Consider the following 11,921-nt stretch of genomic DNA (forward strand, 5'->3'; position numbering starts at 1 on the left):
CTGCCGCACTAAACACCTGCTCTGATGCCACACTACTGGTCGGGTAGGAAAGCTTGTCCAGAGCAAACTTGTCCAGTTGCGGCCACAAATCTAGTTTGGATGCCCAGTAGTCCAAGGGATCTTCGATGTGGGGTGGCAGGGTGCAGTCCCAGTATTCCACAACCCTTTTGTTCAAGTTCTGCTTTATGTATACCTGCTGCTGCTGGTGAGTAGTTTCTTCAGTAGGCGGGTGAAGAAAACTGCTCATCAGCGACTCTAGACTTAAGTTGCTGCTGATGAAGCTGGTAATGCTCCTGCCCCCCACTCCCCACAGCAGCCATGGCAGTATAACGTGAGCACAGAGGGCCCCCCCGGTCATACTTGTGTAAGGATGGGTAATGGCGCACATAGACAGCGGCCAACTGACTACATAGTATGTCTCGACTTTAGTTCAGTTTTTTCCTCCTCTCACCGGGTGGAAAAAAGGCCCCCATTTTGGAACGGTAGCGAGGGTCTAACATGGTGGAGAGCCAGTAGTAATCCCTCTGCCAAATGGTGACAATTCAGCTGTTACTATGCAAGCAACTGAGCATGCATTGGGCCATTTGTGCAAGTGAGTCGGAAGGACTCCCTGCCTCCATCTCCACTGCATACTGCCACTGTGTGTCTGAGTCATCTGCCTCGTCTTCCTCATTGCCCTGTAGCTCCTCCAGCTTCTCCTGCTCCTCCTCTCCTGTCACCTGTGTAGAAAAACCACTGATTTCTCTAAGCATTGCTTGTGCTCGAATGTCCTCCTCCTCTTGTTCATCCCCCACAGGGCTCATGTGACCATAAGATGTAGTCACCACGTCTCCTGTCCCCTGGCCAGTCATGTTTAGCAGCATATGTTCCAGGACATGAATCAGTGGAAAGACGTTGTTCATCCCATATTCCTGGCGACTGGCAAGCGTCACCTGGCCAAGTTGCTGGTGTGGCTGGGCAGGAACCACATTTACCCAGTAGGCTGTAAAGGACATATATTGTCCTTAACCGTAGTTACAGCTCCACACGTCGGCGTTGCCGTGCACTTTGGCAGACACTGATAGGCCCAAGGACTGGCCCACCTTCTGTTCTACATATGTGTGTAGGGCTGGTACTGCCTTTTTTGCAAAGAAATGACAGCTTGGGACTCTCCAGCTTGGTTTCGCACAAGCCATCAGTTCTCTGATAGGTGCAGAGTCCACCACCTGGAAAGGGAGGGACTGCAGCACCAGTAATTTGACCAGGAGCATGTTCAGCTTCTGCACCGTTGGATGAGTACGCGCATACTGTTGTCTCTTGGCAATCACTTCAGTGATCGATCGCTGACAAAATGGGTGAAGAGGAGTAGGAGGACAAGGAGCATCAGGACCAGTAGATGATGGGAAGGACAGACAGCTCACTTCTGCTGAGGTGGTGTAGCCTTGACTGCATGAAATCGGGTGCGTGCCACTGGGTGACGCTGCATGTGTTGATGCAGGGCTGTAGTCCCAACATTGGCACCCTGGCCACCCTTCACCTTCTGCCCACAAATTTGGCAAATGGCCATGTTAACCTCCTCCGCCAGCTTAACAGAAAATTACCACAATGCAGAGTATGCCATTTCCCCCCCAACACTCCGCGCTGACTGCCTGCTACTGCTGCCTCCGTGAACCTCTGCACCTCTACTTTCGGGCAGGTTGGCTCCTACGAAACTGGTGGTCTACCCCGGGCAGGTTTGGCTCCTGACCTCCCACTGCTGCCACCCTGCTGACTCATGGCCACGCTACCACCTTTTTGGCTCAGCTGTTGCCTAGCGAGCAAGCTGCCACCCTCTTCTCCTAATGATTATAAAGCCCCTTCTTCACCTGGCTCCCAAGTACGATCGGCTACATCATCATCAACCGCTACTGTCTGCATGTCACTGATGTCCCCCTCAACAGTCTGGGCCAGGAGCAATACATGCTCCAACATGACTCTCATCATCACTACTTGCCCGCCTACCGGATTAAGCGGCGGAGGTCTCCCCCAGATCTTGGCTGCTCCTCTAGCAACTCGGCCTCGCTGAAAAGAGGAGACGCGCCTACTGCATATAATACTTCTCGCGCTGAAGGAACAGGAAATTACAGAGGCAGGTTGAGGAACTACTAAGCGTTGTGTCAGAGGAACTCACCGACTCTTGGCTGGGGGTGTCTGATGTCACTTGCAACGGAGTCGAAGACTAAGTCAACCATTCAAGCACCACTGGGTTGCTGGTCAAGACACGACTGCTAGATGACACTAGGAGCTCAGGCCTCTCGCTGCGACTCCTGCTGCCACCCCCCCTTCTTCTGCTGCTACTTCTGCCTGCAACAGAAACATTTTGTCCACTGCCCGTTCTCTTTGAAGGGCCTGTCACTTGTCTGTCTGACATACTGTCAAATAAAAGAATCAAATTAAAAGTAAATTAATACACCCCAAAAAAGTACCCCTGTAGTACAATGTGACTTCACTGCAGAGCGGCTAATAGGACGTACATATATTTCCTATTAATACATCCCATAAATGGCTGTATAGCAATGTAAATTGACCGCAGTATGGCAAATAAGACTTTTTTTTTTCCTATTAACTGTAAAGATATGTAAATTCACCACAGAACAGCTAATAGGACGTACGTATATTTCCTATAAATATAGCCGTAAATCGATGTATAGCAATCTACCTTCACCGCAGAACGGCAAATAAGACATTTTTTTTTCCCTAATAATACACCCCCCAAAAAATTGTAGAACAATGTAAATTCACCGCATAACGGCTAATAGGACGTACTTATAGTTCCTATTAATACACCCCATAAATGGCTGTATCACACAGCAATTGCACCCCAATAACAAGCAAGGTTTGCTGGAATTACTGAGCTATCATACAGTGCAAATCTAAAAGCAGCAGTATAACTGTAATTTAGATCACCAGTTAGTGCAGCAAGGTGTAATACAATCGCTCCTATTACCCAGGCTGTACACTCTCCTATTGCACCCTGTTCTCCTTTTATAGTGTAGATGATGCCTCCCTTTACTTGGCCTACACTTTGAATAATCTTTCCCTGCACTTTTAAATTGTTTTTTTTTCAGCACAATAAAGTATTTCTTTGTACTATCCCTAGTACCTGTCACATCTCTCCCTGCACTAAGTACACTGGAAAATGGAGAGTCCAAGAAGGCTGAGGCGATTTATAGGGCTGTGACATCACAGGGGATGGCTGGCTGCAGATTGGCTGCATGCATGGCATTGTGGGTGATCCCTCGTTCTTTGCTCCATGTCCTAACATGTGCCCCAGGCATTTTAGGAAAATAGACGATTCGTTACCACAACTTCAGTGCGATTCAAATTTTTCCTGAAATTTGGATCAAATTCCACTTCATCAACTTCGATTCGCTCCTCTCTAACCACAATTCATTAACACAAATGTACATGCAGAATCAATCTTAACATGGGCATATCTATAGCCATAGCAGTTATAGCACTTTCTATAGAGAGCAAAGGTTGAGGGGCCCAATCAGTATGCAATCTACCTTTTTGTGAGAAAAAAACAATATGGCAGCTTTTTGCTATAATGTGGGGTTTCTGAAATACTGTAATACTTACCTATAATTATTGTTATTTATGCTGCTGTTTTATTTATCAGGTCATAGTGTGCGCATGCACTACGTCCTGACACTCTTTGAAGTTAGGACACGGTGCAGAACTGGGCCCGGAAGAAGACCAGGAATAGTGAGTAGAGTCTGCGAAGCACTTCCCTTCACCCTCCCTGTGCTTTCATAATGTAAACGGTCATTAGCATTTGGACTATAAGACGCACTGCCACTTTCCTCACTTACAGTCTGAAAAATAAGGTAATTTATTATTGCTGGTTTTTTTATCCCTCCAAAAAGGGAAAGGGAAAAAGGTTATTAAACGTTAATGAGTAAGTTATGTGTAAACCCAAAATGGCACTTTTAAAAACTGCAACTTGTTTGTGCCCATGAAGGAAAAATTTTAAAATAAAAACAAAAAAAAATTGCTTCTTCATTAAGGTCCAAAACAGGCTGGTCACTAAGGGGTTAATGATTCTGGCAGCAGTTATATTGTACCAGAGATCGACCACACTAAAGGTAGCCATGCATTCAATAGTGGCAGAATACAAACACATTTGTAGAGTAAAATGGGATGGCACTGCTAGCTATGATTTCTATCTCCAATCAGACTCGATAGTACGCTGTGAAAGCGGGCCTCATTTTTTTTACTGACATATACTGAACAAATATTGGCTGAACATTTCAAACACATTAGATGGTAGGTCAGTCCCACTGAAATCAATAGGTTTGCGTAATGTAAGACTAATGTGTATGGCTAATTTTAGATAGAATTTTTGAATTGGTAGACAATATGAATAGTTAATCCATATTCATTTCATTTAAAATAGCTAGGTAGTATATAATCCAGGGTGGATTCGGAATTATGGGGTCCCAAGCAGTTTTTTTTTCTGCGGGTCTGCCAAACTGTTAAAGGGGTTTTCTAAGATTTTTTTAAGGCTTCTACCGTTGTTTCCATTAAAGCCATCTTGGCATTTGTTACCGAATATACATAAGTCACTGAACCAATACCCCGGCGACCTATTGTAGCCGGGATCCGTTTGGGGACTGAACCATTGTTAGAGTATATTGACTGGTTGTTGAGACCACTCCTGGACAGTATACCCTTATATCTGAGGGACACAAATGATTGTCTTCTGGCACTGAAACCTTTTGGAGTGGAGATATGAAGAGTTTTTACAACCAAATACCCCATGAGATAGGAATCAGTTTAGTTTTGGAAGTGCTTGAGGGAACAGATAAGAGTAAAATATAGTGGGTTTGTTAAGGAGGCCCTAGACTTGATCCTCACAAATAATACTTTCAGGTTTGGAAATTAGTGGTATAGACAGACATGGGGACTCTGGTTTCTTGCACATTTGCCAATATTTTCCTTGCCAGGTTTGAAGACAGGTACTGTATGTGTACTCTCTGGAAAACCCTTTCTTAGGCCACATTCAATTATTTTTACTGTACATCGACGATATATTTATTGTATGGTCAGGTTCTGAATCACAATTTCAGGATTTTGTTAATTACCTTAAAGGGGTTTTGTCGCTTCGGCAAGTGGCAGTTATCACTTAGAGAATGTTAATACAAGGCATTTAGTAATGTATTGCGATTGTCCGTATTGCAATATGGACAATCACAATACATTAGTAAGTGCCTTGTATTAACAACCTCTACATAATAAATGCCATTTGCTGAAGAGACACAACCCCTTTAATGGTGTTAATGAGATAAACATGAAGTTCACCTACAAATTTGGAGGCTCTAGTTTGGAGTTCCTGGCTGTTGCTGTCATGGTGGAGGGTGATGGATTGGTCACCAGGGGCTATAAAAAGCATACGGCGACCAACTCCTTGCTGCACTATAATAGTTTTCACCCTAAAGGTTATGGACAGTTTATCAGACTGAGAACAATCAATGGCAAAGAAGAGGACTATATGACTCAGGCCCTTGATTTAGGAAATCACTTTCTTTGCAAGGGGTACAGTATCTCTTAGACAAGTGACCTTCTATCTAGATTCAGAAGGAGCACCTCTAATAAAAAGAAAGGAGGGGGACAGAGGCGATTAGCCTTTTCATTTAAGTATAGCCCAATGATGTGTGTCATACATAAATCTAGATTAAAAAATTTGGAGATGTGGACCATTTTATATTGGCAAGATGATTAGGAGCTTATGTGAGAGATTCAGAGAGCATGTCAGTTCGGTCAGTTCAGGTAAGGGGTGCTCCCGCATCTTGTAATGTAAGGAAGCTAGCTGGATTATATGTTCGGAAGCAATGGGCCCTTTGGACCTAAATGATAAAAATGATCTGAGTGCTATTTTGTAAAATAGTTTTGCATTGTTTTTAACCATTACTGACATTTTTCGTGCATGTTTTGGTTATATAGGCCAGTCCAGATTTGCCTGTTGTTGCTATTGCAACTCTGGGAGCTGACATAAGAGAGTGGGGCATCTGTATGATGACATCAGTGGCCCGAGGAAGCACACTAGCACAAAATCGTCATTGCCGCTTGTTGCCTGTCTGGCGTCCTTGATGCCTGCTTATGCTATGTATCTACCTTTTTTATGGAATAAAGGAAGAATATCCAACTACAATGGTGAGTGCCATCTGCATCTCTTTATGGACAATAGTGGCAGAATGCATGTTCATCTGACAGCTATTCCTAACAACAAACTCCTCATATATATGCGTGCTCTGCTTGGCTGATCATGAATATGTTCTGAATGAGGGGGGAGTAAATCAATGATCAAGCCTTTTTTTTTTTTACTGACATATACTGAACAAATATTGGCTGAACATTTCAAACACATTAGATGGTAGGTCAGTCCCACTGAAATCAATAGGTTTGCGTAATGTAAGACTAATGTGTATGGCTAATTTTAGATAGAATTTTTGAATTGGTAGACAATATGAATAGTTAATCCATATTCATTTCATTTAAAATAGCTAGGTAGTATATAATCCAGGGTGGATTCGGAATTATGGGGTCCCAAGCAGTTTTTTTTTCTGCGGGTCTGCCAAACTGTTAAAGGGGTTTTCTAAGATTTTTTTTACTGGTCATTAGTATCTGATCAGTGGGGTTCGACACCCAGAACCCATGACGATCAGTTGTTTGAGAAGAAAGTGGCACTCCTGTCAGTGCCGCGGCCTTCTCTCTGCTTTCCCTATGCCTAGCAATGACACGTTCATGTGTCACATGTCCTAGGAGCAGCTCACCCCCATTCAAGTGAATGTGGCTGAACTGCGATACCAAGGACAGCCGCTATACAATATACAGAGCAGGGGCCGACTGACCATTCGGGCCCTTGGGCATGGACCGAGGGCTCGCGGCCACTAGGGGGCCACGTCAGGCCCCTGGGGCTAGCCACTGCTTCCGCTCCGTGTGTGTCCCAATCCCATCCTTCACTATGCGAGTGAAGGACTCACCGTTAATACTAATCAGCGCTTGTCACGGTCCCTCCTGTGAGAGAGATGAGAAGATCGGATAGAACTGCTGCACGTGAGGCTATCTGACAGGTCTCTCTGTTTTTCTCTATGTATGTTGTTTGGCAGGATCTCACCGCTCGTTATCAGTGATGGGGCTCCATTTAGATCCACCTCACCCTGCTGATAATGCGGTTGATTGTTTCTGCTTGGAGTTGCTAGTGCTGGTTTGTCTTGGATCTCCTGCTTCTCCATACATCTCTAAGCTATATACTTGTTGCCTTCGCTGTTTCTTATTATCTGGTGTGTGTTGTTTCCAGGCCTCAGGAAGACGCAGGTTCCTTCATTCTGGAAGGAACCAGCTGTCTCATCCCCTGCTACCTATCCTAGGGCTCGTCAGTTTTAACAGGGCTTTAGGTATCCAGTGTATGAGTATTTCCACCATCAGGATCTGCTCATACTGGCAGGAGTTGGGGAAAGTCCTAGGGATTACTAGAGGGTCACCAGCCCTCTTCCTTAGCCTTTAAAGCCTAGATTGTTGTCTATTCATTGTGGTGTGTATTTAGTGTTTTCACTTCCCCTTAACCTGTGACAGTGCTTCCATTTTGGAAGCGCTTATTAGTACTGGAGGACTGGGAAGTGGTGAAGGATTGGTACTCACCACTTCCTGGTCCTTGGCTGTCAGCTGTGCAGGGCTGCGCACAGAGTGAGTCACTCTGTGTGCGCCAGCCGACAACAGGCGGAAGAAGATTGCGCTGCCGGTGAGGAGCGGGGAGAGGTAAGTGTTTTATTTATTTTTGCTGGGGGCATAATGGGGGCTGAGGCATAATGGGGGGCCTGAGAGGCATTTTGGGGGCCCTGAGAGGCATAATGGGGGCTGAGAGGCATAATGAGGAATGGATGGAGGGGTACAGCACTATCTGCATCTACATTGTAAAAAATAAAATAAAAAAATTAATCTGCAAAACACTATATATTTGTGTCAGAAGTTGTCCTTTTTTAATTTTTTGAATAATAATACAGCCATTTTATTTGATACTTTTGTGCTGATTGTTTTTTTTCTCAATATTAAGTGACACAATAGTCACCAGAACCACAACAGCTAAACGTAGTAGTTCTGGTGTCTATAGCATGTCTCTGCAAGCTTTTTATCGTAAACACTGCCTTTTCAGAAAAAAAGGCAGTATTTACATAACTGCCAAGGAACACCTCTAGTGGCCACTCATCAGATGGCCACTCATCAGACAGCCACTAGAGGTGCTTCCTAGTCCAGTGTGGCACAACATGCAACACTGGCATTCACGCTAAAGACTCCTCATAGAAATACATTGATTCAAAGCATCTCTATGAAGCCAGGCATGCGCAATAGCCTCCCAATGCTATATACTCAATACACTGCACATTCCTGTGCATTGTATTGATGAGGTGATCTGTAATACACTCACAAACTGCACATCCCTGTGACTTATATTGCTGTAGAGCTTGGGATACTCACACACTGCACTTTTCTATGCATTTTATTGTTGAGGTGATCTGTGATGTACTTCTAGATCGCACATTACTGTGAGTTGTATTGCTGTGGAGCTATGCGATACACTGAGTCTGAGATACGCTTGTGTTGTGGTGGAGGGCATGATTATTATTTTTTTAACTAGTAAACATTTATTTTGAACATAGTGAAGATAAATTCTGTACCAAGTATAGTTGATGTGGGCGGTGCTATATGTGGGTGTGGCTTGAGGATGGGAGGGGACACAGTGGCCCCATAATCTTCTATTGCCCGGGGGCCCCATGAGTTGTCAGTCCACCCCTGATACAGAGCAGTGCTTGGTAAACTAAGAGAAAACAGTGGTGCTCACAGGTGCGCCACTGCCTTCTCAAAATAGCTGATCGGCAGGAGTTCCGGGTGTCGGACCCCCACCGGTCAGATGCTGAGGACTTATTCAGAGGAGCGGTCATCAGTGAAATAAATCTTACTGTCCAAGACTATGGAATTCTCTACCAGAGGAGGTGGTGGTGGTGAATTCACTAAAAGAGTTCAAAAGAGACCTGGGTGTATTTCTGGAGTGTAATGATATTACAGGCTATAGATACTAGAGAGTTGGGAAGGAATTTTTTCCCCTAAAGTGGGGAAAATTGGCTTCTACCTCCGTTTTTTTTTGCGTTCCTCTGGATCAACTTGCAGGATGACAGGCCGAACTGGAGGGATAGATGTCTTTTTTCAGCCTTATAAACTATGTTACTTTATTAATATATGCAATAAAGCAGCAACATCCTAAATGGCAATCTTCCTGAATTTCAAACTTTTATTAAAGGGTCTCTGTCAGCAGATTTGTACCTATGAAACTGGCTGACGTTGCATGCAGCAGTTGTAGAGTGGCCCCGTTGCTCCTAAAGGCTCATTTGCATATATTAAAACATAATTTTTGCAATGCAGGCATACAGTATATGAACATGGGACCAACACAGATGCCTTCAGCCGACAAGTGCACATGTAACAGGTCAGCCAGTGTCATAGCTACAAATCTACTGACAGACGCCCTCTAATAAAAGCTTGAAATTCAGGAAGAAGATTTGAACTGCCATTTAAGATGTGGCTGATCTATTGCACAGATTGGACAGTATATCTCAACCAAATTAATATTATATACAGGGGTGGTCTTTGTCACCATGCAAATCAAACAAATGCTTGGGGCCCCAGAGATCAGGGGTGCTCCCTGCTGACCACAAGTGGTTGGCTGAAAACAATGAAAAAAGAAGACAACAAAACCAGGGGTAGACATCCCACCCAAAAGGGAAAGGGCTCTTCTCAGCTGTAGAGCAGTAGCAGAAGCGCCAAGACTGCACTGTTTTTCCCCAGCAATGTGGGCACATATGAATAGGACACTAACACAGATGCCTTCAGCTCCCAAGAGCACATGTAACAGATCAGCCAGTTTCATAGTTACAAATCTGATGACAGATGTCTTTTAATGTTGATATAATTTGTAGAATTCACACACTACTGTTATTCGCAATTGTAAATCTTATAACTGTAGACATCCTACTGTCTGATTTGTAGATACAGATATATACGTAAAGTTCTGACTTTATATTAAAATATGCAAACTTATATAACGAGAGTTGATTAAATATGATGGACCCAGGACTGTAAATGCCTTAGCAGCCAAATAAGCAACCTGTCCTCTGAATATCGGTGCTGCAATCTGTGTTTGATTTGAATATAGAAATATTAATAGAGAGACCCTTTTCATTTTTTTAATTAAGTAAAGGTCAAGAACGTTTCTTTTCTTGGACAAGAGCAAAATTAATTAGAAAAGCAAAGCGTCCATCTTTCCAGGCTGCAAACAGTCTTTCATCAGATTTGACAAAGTGTTGAGATGAACTACACACGATAAAGGATTTTTTGTTCTTGAAATATCATGGAACCCCATAACCATATTTAGTACAAACAGTAATATCTAACAGAAGATAACACTATTACCACAAAAATACTGAGCTATGATAGAATAATACATTAATTATATACAATAGTGGACATATAAAGAAAGTTATAAAGTGTAGAAGACAAAACTTTAGGAAACTGAATTAATACAGTATATTAATATTTATGCAATCGCTCAAAGGCGTTTTCCACCTTAGGGGGAGGAGGGGTTTGGCAACACCCTCCCTTGGGCAGACCTGCGAATACTTACTTGTTTCCCGGAGCTGACTCTCCATTCCTTCTCTTCCCAGCCTTGGCTGCTCCACTGCGCTCCCAGGATGTAAACTTCCATTTTGACGCAGCTGCAGCCTATTGCTCCCTGCGGCAGTGATCTGATACCCTTCAATCGTGTCAAATGGTTATATCCTTTTAGGCCACGTTCACATCTCCAGCAGCATATCCGACAAGCAGGCAGAGAGCAGCCTGTCAAATCTCACCAAATCAGGCATTGCCAGATTTTATAATTCTCTGCTGGATCCCGATTGACTGTAATGAGATCCGGTGGTGATCCAGTTGCTTTCCAGCATAAATACTGAGGTTTTTGTTCTGGCCGACAGTCGGCCGGATAGGCTTGTCAGTGGTGTGAACACAACCTTAAAGAGCTACTTTGATTTGTTGAGCACACTGTATGTGGGTATAATTTTAGTCAATATTTCAGAATGGCAGAGATAACATCACAAAAAAAAATAAAGGTTGAGTGTGGTTTGTAATCAGTCTCTGTCCACATGGAAGAACTGACATCCCATCCTAAAAGCCAACACCTAATTGTAATCTAAAACACTTGGTGAGATTGGTCCAGATTCACTGACTCAAAATTTAATAACATGTCCAATGGATCCCTAATGGATCAATTAGAGATGAGTAAATGGATTCTAAAACTAATGAAATTCACCTTGAATTTCTCAAAAGTTTGGACAGCTGAATCCAAATCTTTTACAATTCGATTAGGATGAATCTCTCAGAAGACAGAGAAGAAGGCATTTCAAAAAGGGATACTTTTTGGACCTTGTTTTAATTTAAAATCGGAGTACTTTTGATTCAAGTAGAATTTATTTATATAAATCACTGTGAAAGGTGCACCACGATGATATGCAACTGACAACACTGGCTAATCCCTTAAGATGATGTTAAGAACTGAGACTTTAGCCAATGTATTCCTGTCAGGAACTCATCAGAGTCCTTTTGCACCACATTCAAGGTATCTCAGTGTGGCATGGGTTCCTACCACTAGACTAACTGTGAACCCGGTCTGAGAGGTGCTAAGATACAACTTACAGCCAAGCTCCCATATACCTCCATAGTTGATCACTCAGGTAGTGGGAGAGATGATAAGGCTGTAAGCCCCACCTATAACAGGTCTTGTGAAACTGGCTACCAGGTGCAACAGAATGCTACCGGCAGTACGCAATGGCACATTCCAGACATATAAAGAAAAA

The sequence above is a fragment of the Bufo gargarizans genome, chromosome 3, assembly GCF_014858855.1.
Source record: "Bufo gargarizans isolate SCDJY-AF-19 chromosome 3, ASM1485885v1, whole genome shotgun sequence".
NCBI lineage: Eukaryota > Metazoa > Chordata > Amphibia > Anura > Bufonidae > Bufo > Bufo gargarizans.